The sequence below is a fragment of the Mauremys mutica genome, chromosome 1, assembly GCF_020497125.1.
Source record: "Mauremys mutica isolate MM-2020 ecotype Southern chromosome 1, ASM2049712v1, whole genome shotgun sequence".
In the NCBI taxonomy this organism is placed as follows: Eukaryota; Metazoa; Chordata; order Testudines; family Geoemydidae; genus Mauremys; species Mauremys mutica.
The window spans coordinates 63,937,623-63,954,925 of record NC_059072.1 but is presented as its reverse complement, the minus strand read 5'-3'; positions in this window follow the sequence as shown (position 1 = coordinate 63,954,925).

Here is a 17,303-nt window from a genome sequence, read left to right as displayed (position 1 = left end):
GATATTAGACAGTCCTCTAAATGGTAATTTTGGGGGGTTTACTTGAGTTGCTTGCAACGTATTGCGGGATCATATTGAAACTATTAAGGCCAGTACTGCAAAAGGCGAGATACTTCCCAAACCAAATTCAAAATGTATTGGTAGGATTGCAAGAAAAATAGCGGTAGAACTATTTTCAACAAGATTAGGAAAGCTAAATACTTCTTTATTATGGCTGATTACACTCCAGACCTCTCCAAAGCAGAACAAGTGTCTCAGGTGTTAAGGTATGTTGACATTTTGAAAGATGGAATGTTGAGAGCTTTGTAGATTTCACTGATATCCACACCAAAAACAGGGGAAGGTATTACCAAGGTTATTTTAGAGAAGCTGAAAAATATGGTTTAGATATGGCTGATTGCAGTGAACAAATCTATGACCATGGAGCTAACATTGAATACAATTCAGCAGGTAAATCTATACACATCTTTCATCCCATGTGTAACCCACTCACTGAATCTTGTTGGAAAAGTTCCTGCAATGGTTGGTTCAAAAGTCGTTCTCTTTTTTGGAATTGTTCAAATATAGTACCATATTTTCTGTTTCTACTAGACATTGGGATGTGTTAAAAAAGCAGATTAGCACTATATTAAAATGCCAACTCATGAAAAGATGGTCAGCATAGGTAGAGGCAATCATCCATGATGAAATCAGGTTGGGGTGTTTTTGACACGTTAGAAAAGATTGAGGCTTCACACAACTTTATGCCAGAACTTCACTCAGAAGTGGACAGCTTGCAAACAAACATTTCAGAGTTTGTTTCTTGTGTTGGCTGAGATATGGTGTACGATCTTATCTTTTTTATAAAAGTGTGAGGAAAAAATTTCAGAGTCTGCTCTTGACATTCAAACAACTTGTCATTTACTTGGTGGTCTTTGAGATGCTTTATCAGAACTATGGTCTTCTGGGTTCATTGCATGCAAGGAAGCTGCTACTCCACAAGCTGAAACGTTAGGAATATCTATGCAGCTCAAAGGGAATTGATCTTGAGGGAGGCAAGTAATGCCAGGTGAATGTGCAAAGGATGAAAGGTGGTTAGATCTTGAAACAGTTTTTGAACGTGAGGCCTTCAGCCCCATCTTAGACACAATATGAATACAACTGGACGATTGACTCCATTGTACTTACACAGTCTGAGAAAGGTTCGTTTTACAGGCAAGAAACTGAAGTCTCAGCAGTGAAGAGCTAAACAAGCATGCTCGAAACTTAGCAAGCAGCTACCCATGGGATTTAAACTCAGAGTTCTGAGAACAAGATAGAGCTCTTTGTCAGTTTCTTCAAGCAAAACTTTAAGGATGACTTGGAAACAAAGGCACCCATTGCTTTCCTTAGCTACTTGCACAAGAGGATCTTTAGGTACTTGCACAAGAGGATCTTTCCCTAACAGAGAAAACAGCACTGCATATTTTTGTTGTCTTCCAGTAAAAGTGGCTGCTAATAAAAGAAGTTTCAACAAGCTTAAAAAAAAAATCAATCAAGACTGCCTAAGAACATCCACGGGGCAGGAAAGGTAAAGCAATCTGGCAGCTATTTCTATAGAGAACTCAGAAGCATGAGGAACAGACTGGGACTGCTAATTAATGAGGTTGCTTCAGAGAAGGCTAAGAAGATCTTTGTAATAGTAGTTAGTGGGGGAGGAAGTGGGTAATTGTGGACCAGGGAGGAGGAGGAGGAGCAGGGCATATCTGATTCTCTGAACTGGACTCAACACCCTTGACTGCCCCATGCATTCATTAGTATCCCACAATGGGGAACAAAATGTTACAGAAATTATGTGCTTTCATGAGGCTTGAGACAGACAACTGTCATATCACTTTCAGTAGGTGAGGCACCAAAGGGAACACTATACACAGCCAAGTCCTTGTAATACAACCTTTAGGTAACCAATGGGACTCCATCCAACCATTTTTCTTCATAAGGCACTCCCACTGAGGTCAATGGGAGACTTACCTGCAAATCAATCACACAATCGGCCAGAGTATAAAAGTTCAAAGGGAAATGTTATTTGCAGAAGAAGATCCTCACTAATTAGTTCCATTTCTAACCCAGATGTTTTATGTCAACAGGTCTTTTAAAATCTGGCCATATTCTACTCCTCTTATATATGCAACTAGCCCCACTGAATCAAAGGAAGAAATAGCCTTGTGGTCAAGATACGGACCTAGGAATCAAGAGACCAGAGTTCTATGGTGACTCCCACAGGCTGTGTGGGTCCCTGGTCAAATCACTTAAGGCTAGACTGAGTGTTTAGGATCAATCCTGTGTCTGGAATGGCTCAGAGGCACAATTCCCCCTCTTGCTCGAGGGGATGATTAGATTACTACACCTCTTTTTTGGATTGGCACACCCCCCCACACACCATGTACACCTGGCTAGCTCTGTCAGCTGGTGCATAAAATGGGAGAAGCCAAGATTCTGATAACTCCCTGCCTCCTGCACACACCCCAGCCCCCAACTACTAGACACCATACATCCTCCTCCCCATGAGCTATCTGCTGCTTTGCTCCTCAAACCCAGAGCTGTGGTTTGAGAGGGTGAAGAGAAACCTTACTTCCTCATACCACCTGCATGGTGGCATTGGGCTCAGGCACAATCCTAGCCTTAATATCTCAGGGCTTTGTTATGCTACTCTTAGGGCAGGTCTACACTTAAAAACGCTGCATCAGCGCAGCTGTGCTGATGCTGCGCTTAAGTAAAGACATTCCTACATGAAAAGCTCCCCCCATTGGCATAGTTAATCCACCTCCAAGAGACGGTAGCTATGCCAATGGGAGACGCTCTCCTGTCGACACAGCGCTGTCTACATGAGGAGTTGGGTTGGTAGAACTATGTCTCAGGTGTGGATTTTTCACACCCCTGAGCAACGTAGTTATACCAATATAGTCTGTAATGTAGACCTGGCCTTACTCATGCTGAGTACTACTTTGCTATGCAAACAGTGCCACTGAAACCATGGCAGTACTCATGTAGTAAGGTACTACTCCACATGAGTAAGGATGGCTGAAACTGTGCCACACTTTTTGGATCTGTAAATTGAGGAAAATAATGTTTCCTTACCTCTCAAGAAAATTAGTTCATTACTGTCTGTAAAGAGTTGTGAGGTCCTTAGCGGATGGAAAATGCTATAAAATACAGTGTTGTATTATAATCATATGTAGGTTTTATAAAATGCTGTGCCAGCTTGGTTCAAAGTTTAAGAGGAAAAAGGTTTTTCTAGAAATCCAAAATTTTCCAATATTAAAAAAAAACTAATCCAGAATATCCAGAAGACAATCTTGTAAACATGCCCACATAATTAAACCTTTCCATTTTTGGATAGATCAAAATGCTCCTTTTTTATAGGAAAGCCACTTTTGCTAAATGTAACACCAATACTTGGGGTGGGTTGAGGCTGTTCTTTTCATACTTTACAATTCCAGGGGACTCCCACTGGCAAAACCTTTCTGCAAAGGTACACTTGACATTTTCACATTGCAGTGGTATATTTTAAGCATCAACCGAGTTTAACGTCTAAACACAGCATTGTACATTACGATCACTGGGGCTCTGGAGCTTAAGTATTTTGGAACCGGAAAGCACTATATTCCAGAGAAAGAGCCAAGCAGCTGAAACAAGAAGGCAGCAGAGCCTGTGGTTCAGGATGTCCCTGTCTGTTTTTTTTTTTTAATTAAAGTAAGTACTTCACACACTTACAGCCAGCCATAGTTAGCTCTAGCCAATGCTTGTTATTTTGTATCCTGTGGCACCAACCCTGAGAGTGGTAATAGACAGACTTAACTGATGTCGCATAACGCCCCCCCCCTTCCCACCAGTATCCCACAGAGGGAGCTGAAAAATGAGAGCGACCCATAGAAACATATGTGTTTTGCCATTAGTGATCAAACTGATTCAGTTTTAATTACCCAGAATTCCCAGTATTATGACAGTCCTGTAAAATGCTGACCAAGTTAGAAATAACTTTAAAATGAAGACGGAAAACAAAACTAGGGAGCCATTGCTAAAGCTAAATGCCTGCTTCTGAAAACCAGTCACCTATTTGGCTAGAGAAATAGCTTTAAAATATTTTAACAGAACGTGAGGAGAAGGCGTGAACAATTCTGATGCCCAAAGGTGTGTGTGTTAACAGATATGCAAACACAAAATAGCAGCTTCCTTGAAGAAAAAAAAAACCCCAACCAACCAAACTGGCCCAGATGCTCTTCTTAACTGGGAGGAGCAGAGGGAAGGAAAGCAAAGTCACAGGACAGGCTCCAGGTGATCTGCAGCACCATGAGACCAAATTCTGCAGCAGTAAGTGTGATTCCTGAATTCTGTGGCCACATTAAATTGTATTGATTTATTCAACAATTTTTCCATTATGTTCTCCAGGTGTCACTCCACAGGCCTTAGTGCCTGCTCTGTTCTCCAGGCTGCCTAACTCTCCCAGCTGCGCAAGCCAAAGTGCAAGCTGATTTCCACTTTAATTCCCCAAAGTCCTCTTGCTCCATAGCACAGTTCAGGGAGCATGCACATAATCCAATTAACTCCCCCATTGGGGGAAAGCTGCAGGGCAACTGGCAGTTGCTTGCAGGGGAGGGAGACAGGCACCCAGCATTTTGTTTTCTTTCTACAGTGAAATGTTGAATCTCATGGCATCTTGGAGAAATGCCAGGTTATGGGGCTACAGAGTCATGGCAGCCTCAGGGCCATGAATGAGATGAATGTGGCAGTTCACACCTTTTAGAACTAGTGGTTTAGACTGTTTGCAGGCTCACACAGGCATCATTGCATTGTTTTAATCTCGGTTCACGTCTTTAAATTTACTTCAGCATCCATATGGGCTACAAAGGGCTTGGCTACACTTACAAATTTGCAGCGCTGCAGCAGGGTGTGAAAACATACCCTCTCCAGCGCTGCAAATTGTGGCGCTGCAAAGCGCCAGTGTGGTCAAAGCCCCAGCGCTGGGAACGCGGCTCCCAGCGCTGTCCGTTATTCCCCACAGGGAGGTGGAGTACGGACAGCGCTGGGAGAGCTCTCTCCCAGCGCTGGCGCTTTGACTACACTTAGCGCTTCAAAGCGCTGCTGCGGCCAGTGTAGCCAAAGCCCAAGTTTTTAAAAACTGAAAGCTCAGATTCTTTGGCACAGTTCTGTGGCAAATGGTGAATTCTGTGGCTAATTCTGCAGCTGCCAAGTTTTGCAATACACCTTTACTCTGATACAATGCGACCCGATATAACAAAAATTCAGATACAACACGGTAAAGCAGCGCTCCCGGGGGGGAGGAGGGGGCTGTGCGCTCCGGTGGATCAAAGCAAGTTCAATATAACGTGGTTTCACCTATAACACGGTAAGATTTTTTGGCTCCCAAGGACAGCATTATATCGGGGTAGAGGTGTACGTGGGAACAAGAGGGGAAACTCAATGGAACAACCACCCTCCACCACATGGCTTCAAGATTGCATGGATTTCCCAGCTAATATTAGTTAGAGAAGCATTCAAAGTTGCTCCATGACCTTGCTTGGAGGAAGGCTCTGGAAATGCAATCAAGGAAACTCAGAGCATGGCTCTCTGTGGTGATGGGCAAGATAGGCAGCATCACAGATTAGGCAAACCCCCTGGGCACAAAGACCCTTTGATGGACAGAATTTGGCTGAGGATCCTCAAGCTTCCTGGGGCATAACAAGCTTCATATCTACTGGCTGGTCCATGTGACTGCAGACTCCTCCCCTAGAGGGAGGGAAGCTTTCAGCAGAAATTCCATGGGTTTGATGGAATCCTCACAAAAAAAAAAGCATTTTAAGTAGCAGAGGATTATGACACATAAGTGACTTTTCCTTGTGCTGCCATGTTTCCGCTTCAGCTACAGTCTGTTCATAGAGGTTACATCACTCCATGGGCTTGATATAGCGTCAAGAGTTAAAGTAGAGCCACACTAAACAGACATTTTGACAGAGAGGAGGGTGAAGGATTAAAACAAGTACAGCCCATGTGACTCTTTATTAATCTTAGGATTTTCTACAGCACCCATTGCAATGAGCAAGATTTGTGCAAACTTGGAAAAAAAAATCCCACATGCTTCAGAAAATTGTATTGGCTTTTTTTTTTGTGCACAGTAAACGTTTCTAATATCCTACATCTATTTTTGTTAGGAGTGCCTTGGTTACTGGTGCACAGAATAGTCCAAAGGCTTGTTTGTGGCATATGGTGCCTTTCACCTCTAGATAAGTGTATCTGATCCAAAGGAGGTTGGTTTGGATCTAAATTAGTTCCATCTGGTGAGCTATTTGGTAGCTTAGGAGCTAATAATTGTTGCTCTCTTCCTAAGGGATCACTAAAAACACCCTTGCCAACAATGATGCCAATGGCAGTCTCAGCAGGGAGAAAGAGGATAAAGTGGGCATGGAGTGTGGCAGGGTGCAAGCACGCTGGCCATGTGGAGCAACTTGCATAGCTGTTGCCTGTGCTGCGCATGTCCCAAGGATAAACAGAAGAGTTCAGTTTCTGATACTTGCCACTCTAGCACTTTTGACAAGCCTCCCCCAAATGTTCACAAAAAACAACCCCAGAAGATCCTTTTCCTTGAGTAGTCAAGGTTTCAAATACTTGGGAATTGTAGTTTATACAAAAGGTGGATTAAATTGGTTATTTAAGCAATAAAACATTTAAAAAAAAAGAGTTAACCAGAGTTGGACACATGGCATTGCCGCCCTCATTACAGAAAGAACAGAAACTGTTAAGATGAATATATTCCCTAAGTTTTTATTCCTTTATTGTCTCTGCATTAAGCCACCAAACTCATCCCCCCCCCCCATTAGACAAGTCCGTCTCAAGGTCCACTTCATGTGGGAAAGAGCCAAAGATAAAAATAGAAGAGAACTGAATGTGGGCTGCCCCTTCTCAGCTTTCTGGCCTGTTCCCAGGAAGCTCATCTGAAGTATTTAACAGACTGGGTGAAAGACCCCTCAGGGACAGCGTGTTCACAAATAGAAATGATGCCATTTCCATCAATTCCCTTCTGCAATCTGAATAAAAAGACAAAAATACTACAAATCCCTACATCCTTGCAAATCCTTTTCACTTGGAAGACTTTTTTAAAAAGACCTATAAAGTATGATCTGCTGAAGGCCAGACAACCTCTATCACATACCTGAATTCCTTCTGGGTTTCCATTGAGCTGCAAGGAATGGGTGGTCAAAGGACTTGTGTCCCTTGAAGCAATTCTGATATCTCCAAATCTTTTGAACTACAGGGACAATGCATGTTTCAAAGATCAAATTTCTTTAAATAGCTACAACCGAAACCCTTTGTATTCAAAGATTGGCCCTGGTTAGAGGAGCCACTGCAACCAATTAACATCAAAATTAGAGAAAAATACAATAACTCTAGGAATATTGGTTGGCCAGAGTACTTTCTGACACAGAGCCTGATGCTGAAGATGCTGAGGACCCTCACATCCTAATGACATCAATAGAAGTTGAGGGTGCTGAGTACCTCTCTGGAGATGCTCGGCATCTTTCCAGATGAGGTTCTTACTGCAAAAGTAATAAGAAGCAGGTCCTAAACAACCTAAGGATCCACAAAGTTCTTAAGTGAAAGATATATTGCTATCTGTAGAATTTGAAGCATGAAAAGAGATTGAAAGAAACATTTTCCTCACAGTTACAACCTCCCCAGACTGAAGGGGATTCTAATTTCCTGTACTCCACATGCAAAGCATCATAGGCTAAGATTTCAAATGTCCACTAATGTTGGGCACCCACTAGAGATATCTTAGGTATCTCAAATGTGTGCACATAGATGAAGACATCCCAAATTAGTGGACACTTAAAATGTAGCTCTTATCTGTTTTTGGTTCTTCCAATTACTATAGCTGTTGGCAACAAACACGAACACAAACACACACACACACACACACAAAACAAAACCACACACAGCAGTCAGACAGTGACATTTCTATGTGCTCCAGAGTTATCCAACCGTAATCTCATTTTGGAGAACTATTCCTAATTTAATAATTGACAATTTGAATGCAACCCGCTGTGCTAGAGTAATTTTGACAGCAGCAGACAAACAAATATTTGTTTCTATTAATGACCACTGCAGCTGAGCAAACAGAACAAAAATTGGTTTTCAAAAGCTCTCCTCCACTTGAGTACTGTGGTTACAGCAACTTCATATGATGGAAGAAAATACATCACAGTTCTGGAATCCATACAATTTAATTGTTCTGCAAATGCCACCAGTGATTAACTTGTTTATAAATGGACTAGTTTAGTGGCTTCAGACTAGCTAGTAAACAAATCCGAGTTGGTGGGGTGGCACCTCAAACAGCAAGCATGTTTGTAAGATTGGATATGCTGAAATGTCTAAATATGTACAGCTGTACAGTGGCAAAGGGTGGTATGTTCAATAACTGCATGCAGTTTATACCTAAGGATTAGAAAAGAAAAAAAGGATATTTTGTTTAACACTTTGTTCTTTTCCCTCTGAAATACATTGAGATTTCCAGGCTGTACTTACATGTGCTATTGTTATAAATATAGTCTAGCTATTATTAGGTTAGTATCATATGCTGTAAGGGTCTAAAAGATATTCATGTGGATTTGTAATGACTCTACATTTGAAAATGCCCCTAGTGGAAGGTGCTAACTATATTTTAAATCCCAGGAATAAATCAATAGGAGATTTACTATTTACTTCAGTGGGACCAGGATTTTACCCTCAATTTTCAGGTCCCAGAGACAAAAAAGGATGGATGACATTATACTGAGTGAAAATAGGTTCCTAGATCATAGTCACTATTCTATGTATTGAAACATCTTCCTCGGTCTTTTGAGGAACACAAGAATTGTTGTTAGCTGACTGGTTGGTAAATAAATAGGGAGCTTTCAAAAAAAATAACCACTATGGAGCATAGCTTGGAATGGCATCTATTTGGTTTACTACTGATGTTATGTAGTCACAAAAAAACAAAAAACACACCAACCACACACACGACATTTCAAGCCACCATTTCTTTCCCATTCCTCTCTTATCTTCCAACTTCCTACTTGTTCTTCCTCCCACCCCCTTCACCCTTACCATATTCAGGTGGCTCCAAACCACTACTACATCCTATTTTCTCCATTTCCACCCCTGCTCTCTTCCTTTAAAATCTTGTGTTGCATTTGTTCAGAAGTGAGAAAGAACAGGCAGATTTCTACAGGGACAGTTGCTACAGTGGGAGAAAAAGAAAACCAGCGCCAGTGTTCAGTCTCACAAAGGTTGTGGAACAATGCTAAATTGTACCATCTGTGGTTTCAGCTGGAATGTCATTCTGCAAGAGGCCTGGGAAAGGGACTAGAGTTACTGGTGAGAAGGCACAGCATGAAAAATGGGAGTAACAGGTGTATGCTGTAGTAACAAACTAGTGACACCTGTGACTGATAGTCACATGTCCAGAGTATAGTATTGAAATTGACTTTATTAAAGCAAAAATGTGCCCGATTTACTAATCAGTCTGTTACTGGCTGAAAGAGGATTTACACACAGTATTAAGGCAGTGGTGGGGGCTACATTGGCAACCTGCCTAGCAGTGGGTTCCTGACCTTATCCTAGGACTATCTGCATTGGATGAGCAAGAGAGGGTAGGTGTGTGTGGCTAGTGAAATCTGCATTGTGTGGGCAGAAAGGTTGGTGGGTAAGGAGTCTAAATAGGGAAGGGGTAGCTGTAGCAGCACCTGCATAGGAGGAACTAAAGGGATGGCTCAGTGAGAGCTGCACTGGGAGAAAGGAAAGTGGTTTGCTAAGGAGGGAGTGGGGGGAGGTGGGATCTGTGCCAGAGGAAACTAGGTGAATGTACTGTGGAGAGGAGAATTGCACTAGGGGTAGGAAAGATGGATATGTAAGCTTCAGGACCATAATTTGCACTTGGGGGAAGGAAGGAAGGAGTGTGGGTAGATCTGCACTGGGGAAATGAAGGGGGATGGGAATGGATTTATACTCATGAGGAGGGAATGCATAGTTATACCAAAACAGGGTAGGGTAACACTATAGAATGCTTCCCAGTCTGCCAGCATTTCCAGCAAAAGCTGGAGTTTCCTCCTCCATCCCCCACCCAATCCAAGATGTTTAGGTTTGCTGGCAGATTTGCTCCTGTCTGACATGCTGCGTATCAGGCTTCCAAACAAGTCAGTCCAGATTCATCTCCACCCATTTTCAAGAATATTGGTCTGGTTCTGGCTATTTTAAAAGCTTGAAGAATTGAAGTAAATGGACTGTTTGGGGAGCTGTTTTGCAGTTGAAAATTATGTTTTATAAAATGAAATTCAGTCCACAGAGATGATTAGCTTCTTAGGAACTTGTTTTTGTATTACCAACGGGGGAGTTTTAGATTTGTAAAATGGCTACTGCATGTGCATAGTACTTTCATATTTAAAAAATGCTGTGGGTGAATTTGGTGCACATGAAAGTCAAGGACAAACCACACTGGCTTGAGTCAAGAACAATTGCGGACAGATGCTGTGCAAACTTTCATGCATAGCTGTCAAAGCATCCATGTCCTTATTTGCAACACTCCCTATTTGAGTCCTGAGCAGTGTCATGGCAAATGATGCCAGTTTTGCATGGTTCTGGGCTCGATCCAGCCTATCCTTGTTTATGTGAGTATTCCTACTGACATCAATAAGTCTACATGCATAAGTAAAGGCTATTCATGGGAGTAAGAACTGACTGTTAAGGACCTCACTTTCTCCTAAAAAAAACAGGAGTACTTGTGGCACCTTAAAGACTAACAAATTTATTTAAGCATGAGCTTTCGTGAGCTACAGCTCACTTCTTCGGATGCATAGAATGAAACACACAGACAGGGGATATTTATACATACAGAGAACATGAAAAGGTGGAAGTATGCATACCAACAGGCAGAGTCTAATCAATTGAGATGAGCTATCGTTAGCAGGAGGAAAAAAACTTTTTGAAGTGATAATTAAGATGGCCCATAGAAGGTGTGAGGAGAACTTAACATAGGGAAATAGATTCAATTGGTGTAATGACCCAACCATTCATTTCTCCTGTGACTAAAGCCTGGTCTGAATTCCTAGGTTTTTAAAATTGGGAAACTTCGGGCACCAACATGCATTGCTTTGCTGAGCATCTGGCATTTTTTCTCCTCACGTGTATCTCTATTCACAGAATTGGTCCATGCTAAATACTCCATTGTGCTAGCCAAAAGGAGTCAACCATAGATTTTCTTGACAGATTACATTAAGGTTTTATGAAGATGTGTTGAGAAGGAGCCAGTGGCCCCCATTTTTCGAGACCAGCCAATGGTGCTCAGGATAGGGCCCAAGGAGGGTGGGCAAGTGTGGCTTTATACCACTTCTGTAGCTCTAATTCTGGAGATAGCTGGTCAGCAGTTTGGCCCCTGGCATATGTTAATACAATTACCCATAGCCCCAAGGACCTGTTCTGGCAGGAAGGAATAGCTGGAGCATAGATATTTTCTGGTCAGGACCTCATCTGTCCCATGTCATGTACCTTAAACCAGGAGCTCCAAAGACAAATGGCATAGAGGTTCTATGCTAACTGTATGCCACTGAAGGATGCCCCTGTGCTGGGGGAATTCCCATATAGCTGGATTCATGGCCCCATTGTGTTGTTCAAGTGTTATAAAGGGGCTAGAGCAGACCTGACAATCAGATCCACAGTCTGTTACGTAGGTATGTGTTTCAAATAGAGTCCAATAGACAGAATGAAATGATTCTTATACTTAAGTATATGGCTCTCCAGACAAAAGAAAAGCTCTAACAAATTATTTTACATTTAAAAAGAGCTGCAGGGCGACCAAAGTGGCCCTGTAGGACAAATTCAACTCTGTTGTAAGCAGTTGTCCTCTGCTGACTTTAAAAGGTAAATTTGGCCCCGTGTCTGTTTTCCTGCCATAAATTTAGCAGTTTCTTAGAACTAAATGAAAAAAAATAAATTTCCATCCAGCTGAAATTTACAATACTTTGACATTTGTTTTCATCCCAAGTCAGGACAAAAAGTCAAAATGGTTTACTGCATGACAGTTCAAAAAAAATTATTTGGAAATGTCAGAATGTTTGTTTCAACATTTTTGATCTAAATGAAATGGTTCTGCATTCACAAATCAAAACACTTCATTTCAGTTTGTCAGCCCGAGATAAGTTTTATTTCAAGTCAGCATTAATCTCTGCAGCTTTCTGTACCACCACAGCACTTTAGGAGAGTTGTAGTTCCGGATTCCTCATGCCCTCAAGGGACCAGCTCCGCAACCAGAGTACATCTCCCATAATGCACCAAGCTCAGGCACATGCAAAAATTGTCAGCCTGAAATGAAATTTGTTTTAATTTTCCTGACAGATTTCTGTCTAAATTGATCTTTTCTGTGGAAAATTTCAATTACAATGACAATTTTCCAATAAGAAAATTTTTTATTCAAATTTTTCCATCACCCCCTAGTTCTGACCTTGTTGTTGGAATGCAGGTCTAGAATGTAGGTGATCTGGGTTTTCTTCCTGATCTGCCATCTATATCCATGGGCTCCTGGACAAGACACCTAACCTCTGCGACCGTAAAATGGGGTAATATTTTCCTATCTCCCAGGAAAGCACTGTGAGGGTAAATTCATTAGTGTCCATAAAGGGCTCTAAGCTTTTTGGGGCTATTATATAAACTATAGACATACCATGCCTGGATATTTCAGCATATATGTCATAAAACTGTCAGATATTCAAAGGTTCCCCCAAAGCCATTCTGTCAGGCCTCCCCAGAATGTTTTTTTGGTATTTGGTAAAAATGGCAGAAGTAAATCTGATGGTATCTCTCACCATCCCTCTCTCTCTGACACGAGTCCTACCAGTTTTTTTTTTTGTTTTTTTTGTTGTTTTTTTTTTACACAAATTGCCCTATGAAAGAGGGTGTGATTTAGCTGAACTTTGTGTGTGTGTGCGCACACGTGCGCACACACACACATGCTCAGGTAGCTTGTGATGCCAATCAAGTCTCACTAAACTAAACTGAATGCCATCTAATGCTCCTGCAAGGAGTCTGTGAGTTAACCACGTAGTGCTGTCTAGAGCTCAACACCCAGAGCATCCACTACAAAAGTAGCTGCCTTTTTTAATCATAGGACTGGAAGAGACCTCAAGAAGTCATCTAGTCCAGTCCCCTGCACTCTAGGCAGGACTAAGTATTATCTATCTAGACCAGGGGTAGGCAGCCTATGGCACGCAAGCTGATTTTCTGTGACACTCACACTGCCTGGGTCCTGGCCACCGGTCCGGGGGGCTCTGCATTTTAATTTAATTTTAAATGAAGCTTCTTAAACATTTAAAAAATGTTATTTACTTTACATATGACATTCTAAAAACATTAGCATGTATTACTGGCACACAAAACCTTAAATTAGAGTGAATAAATGAAGACTCGGCACACCACTACTGACAGGTGTTTGTTCAACCTGCTCTTAAAAATTTCCGATGACAGAGACATCACAGCCTCCCTAGGCAATTTATTTCAGTGCTTAACCACCCTGACACTTAGGAAGTTTGCTGCAATTAAGTCCATTGTTACTTGTTCTATTCTCAGAGGTTAGGAAACAATTTTTCTCCTCCTTGTAACAACCTTTTATGTCACCCCTCAGTCTTCTCTTCTCCAAACTAAACAAATCCAATTGTTTCCCCCCCAAATCTTTCCTCATAGGTCGTATTTTCTAGACCTTTAATCATTTTCGTTGTTTCTCAGGACTTTCTCCAATTTGTCCAAATCTTTCCTGAAATGTGGTGCCCAGAACTGGACACATTACTCCAGTTGAGGCCTAATTAGTGCAGAAGAATTACTACTTGTGTCTTGCTTAAAACACTCCTGCTAATACATCCCAGAATTATGTTTGCTTTTTTTGCAACAGTGTAACACTGACTCATCTATCTTGTGATCCACTGTGATCCCCAGATACCTTTCCACAGTACTCCTTAGGAGAGTCATTTCCCATTTAGTGTGTATGTGTAATTGATTGTTCCTTCCTAACTGGAGTACTTTGCATTTGTCCTTATTGAATTTTATAATATTTACTTCAGACCATTTCTCCAGATCAGTTTAATCCTATCCTCCAAAACACTTGCAACCTCTCTCAGGTTGGTATCATCTACAAAATTTTATAAGTGTACTCTCTATGCCATTATCTAAATAATTGATAAAGATATTGAACAGAACCAGAACTATAACTGATCCCTGCAGGACCCCACTCAATATGCCCTTCAAGCTTGACTGTGAACCACTGGAGGACTACTCTCTGGGAACAGTTTTCCAGAGATGCACTCACCTTACAATCTAGATGGATCTACTGTATTTCCCTAGTTTATGAGAAGACAATATACAAAGCCTTACTAAAGTCACGATATACCAGATCTACTGCTTCCCCTGTATTCACAAGGCTTGTTACCCTGTCAAAGAAAGTTATTAGGTTGGTTTAACCTGATTTGTTCTTGACAAATCCATGTTGACTGTTACTTATCACCTTATCTTCTAGGTGTCTGCAAATTGATTGCTCAGTTATTTGCTCCATTATCTTTCCAGCTACTGAAGTTAAGCTGACTGGTTTGTATTCCCCAGGTTGTCCTTATTCCCTTTTTCTAGATGGGCACTATATTTGCCCTTTTCCAGTCCCCTGGAATCTCTCCCATCTTCCATTATTTTTGGAAGATAATCACTCATAGCTCAACTATCTCCGCAGTCAGCTCCTTGAATATTCTAGGATGTATTTAATCAGGCCCTGGTGACTTGAAGATATCTAATTAAGTCAAAGTAATTAACTTGTTTTTTCACTATTTTAGCCTCCAATCCTACCTAATCTTCACTGGCATTCGTTGAGTTAGATGCCCAATTGCTACTAACCCTTTTGATGAAAACAAACAAAAAAGTCATTTAGCAATTCTGCCATTTCTTACCTACCAACTCTGAGTTTGCTAAAATCTGACTTCTTGAAAGCCACTATCTGTATTGTGCGGTTTTCCCTCCTATTCCTTAGAATCATGAACTCTATCGCTTCATGATCACTTTCACCAAAGTTGCCTTCCACTTTCAAATTCTCAATCAGTTCTTCCCTATTTGTCAAAAATCAAAGCTAGAACAGTCTCTCCCTTAGTAGCTTTCTCCAGCTTCCTGAACATAAAAAAGTCTCCAATATTCAACAAGTTCTTGAAATGTAATCTGTGCCCTTCTGTTAGGATGGCCAGACAGCAAGTGTGAAAAATCAGGACAGGGGGTGGTGAGTAATAGAACCCTATATAAGAAAAAGGCCCAAAAATCAGGACTGTCCCTACAAAATCAGGACATCTCGTCACCCTACCTTCTGTGTTATTTTCCCAACAGATCTCTGGATAGCTGAAGTCCCCCATCACCACCAAGTCCTGTGCTTTGGATGATTTTGTTAGTTTATAAAAATCCTCATCCACCTACTCTTCCTGGTTAGGTGGTGTGTAGTAGACCCCTCCCATGATATCACCCTTGTTTTTTACCCCTTTTATCCTTAACCAGAGACTTTGAACAAATCTATTTCCATCTCAACCTCAGGTCAAGTGTATATACATTTGATATGCAAGGCAACACTTCCTCCCTCTTTCCCCTGCCTATCCTTCCTGAGCAAGCTGTACCTTTCTATACCAATAATCCAGTCATGTCAGGGAGAAAGTACTCTGAACCTGGGAGATGGAGGGAAATTAACACAACATTGACCAGATGTGGTGGAGTGCCCACAGGCAAGGAAGACATTCTGGAGACTCAAGTTGAGCCCTCTGGATCTGACCTGTCTTTCACCTCACCAAGAGACATGTCTCATCCCAGTAAATGCTGCAATCTCCCTCTCAAGTTCTGAATACACTTTCCATTCTGTGTTCTCTCACATGCAGTAATTCAAAAGGCTATTGGACCAGAGGAACACTATCAGTACCAGATGGTAAAAGCACCTTTATTTCTCATGATCCATCCACTGGGCTGGATCATCCTAGATAGAGGTGTATACAGAGGGTTTCCTCAGCACACAGATCTCTCCCTTTCTGTGCAGGAGAGTGCTGCTACTAGAGCACCACCCCACAGATGCCCCTCCACTTGGGTGCTACAGACCCATTGCTCTGCTCCCACATTTCCATGTGGAAATCCAGGGGAGGTTATATAGCCAGAACAGTAGTGTTAGGGGAGACAGTGGTGCAATTGTTGTCCCTGCAAATAGCTCCTATTTTTGTGAGGAAGGGAGTTCCCTTCCCTGTGAATCCCCAAGATTTGCAAAGTTGGGAAGCAGCAGGACTTTCATTGTCCACACATACCCCAAATCCCTCTCACTAGAATAAATGGTTCCAGTAAAATTCAGATGGAAATTACACCAAGTTTTCCTCCGCATCCTGCAATCCCTCCTGTGGGTTTATTTATGGGAGGAACCAATCTGGCCCACTGGTTTAGGGACCTCTAGAATGCAACATATCCAGATATCACAGAGACCCAATTTTGTACACAGAGCTCAGAATTATCTGAAAGATGTGTAACTACTAAAGTACTAAGAGAGCTCCCTATTGGCTCAGGCTGCTCAGGAGTACAAGTTCAACTTTCCAAGGTCACTTCAAACTTGGGCTTGCTAGATTGGCTCAAGTTCTAACTACACCTCTACCTCGATATAACGCTGTCCTCGGAAAGCAAAAAAAAATCTTACCACGTTATAGGTGAAACTGTGTTATATCAAACTTGCTTTGATCCACTGGAGTGCACAGCCCCGCCCCCCTGGAGCACTGCTTTACTGCATTATAGCCAAATTTGTGTTATATTGGGTCACATTATATCGGGGTAGAGGTGTATTTGGGACAGTAGCATTAACTAAGACTTTTAGCAAAAGTGCCAATTTTAGATCAAACCACACCCCCTTTTGGAAACCTTCCATTATAAGCGCAGAAGACATGTGGGTATGAAGAACCAGACTTTCAGGAGGAAAGCAGAATACTATTGCATTGTAACTTGAATTCAGGAGCTGCTATTTGTCCCTCAGGCACTGAAATTAACCACACATTTTGGAGATCTACAGTTCAGTCCTAAGGAGAGAGAAATGCCAGTTTTTAATTTAAACTATATTTGTTAGCGGCCAGGATTACTGTGATTACAGTGGTTATTTATTTATGTTCTGGTAGCATCCAATGGTCCCAATCAGGATTAGGATCTCCTTGTGGGAAACACTCTACAAACACGAAGGTAGATGTTTAGGAGCCTAAGAATTGCCTTACTTGGTCATACCTGAAGTTAAT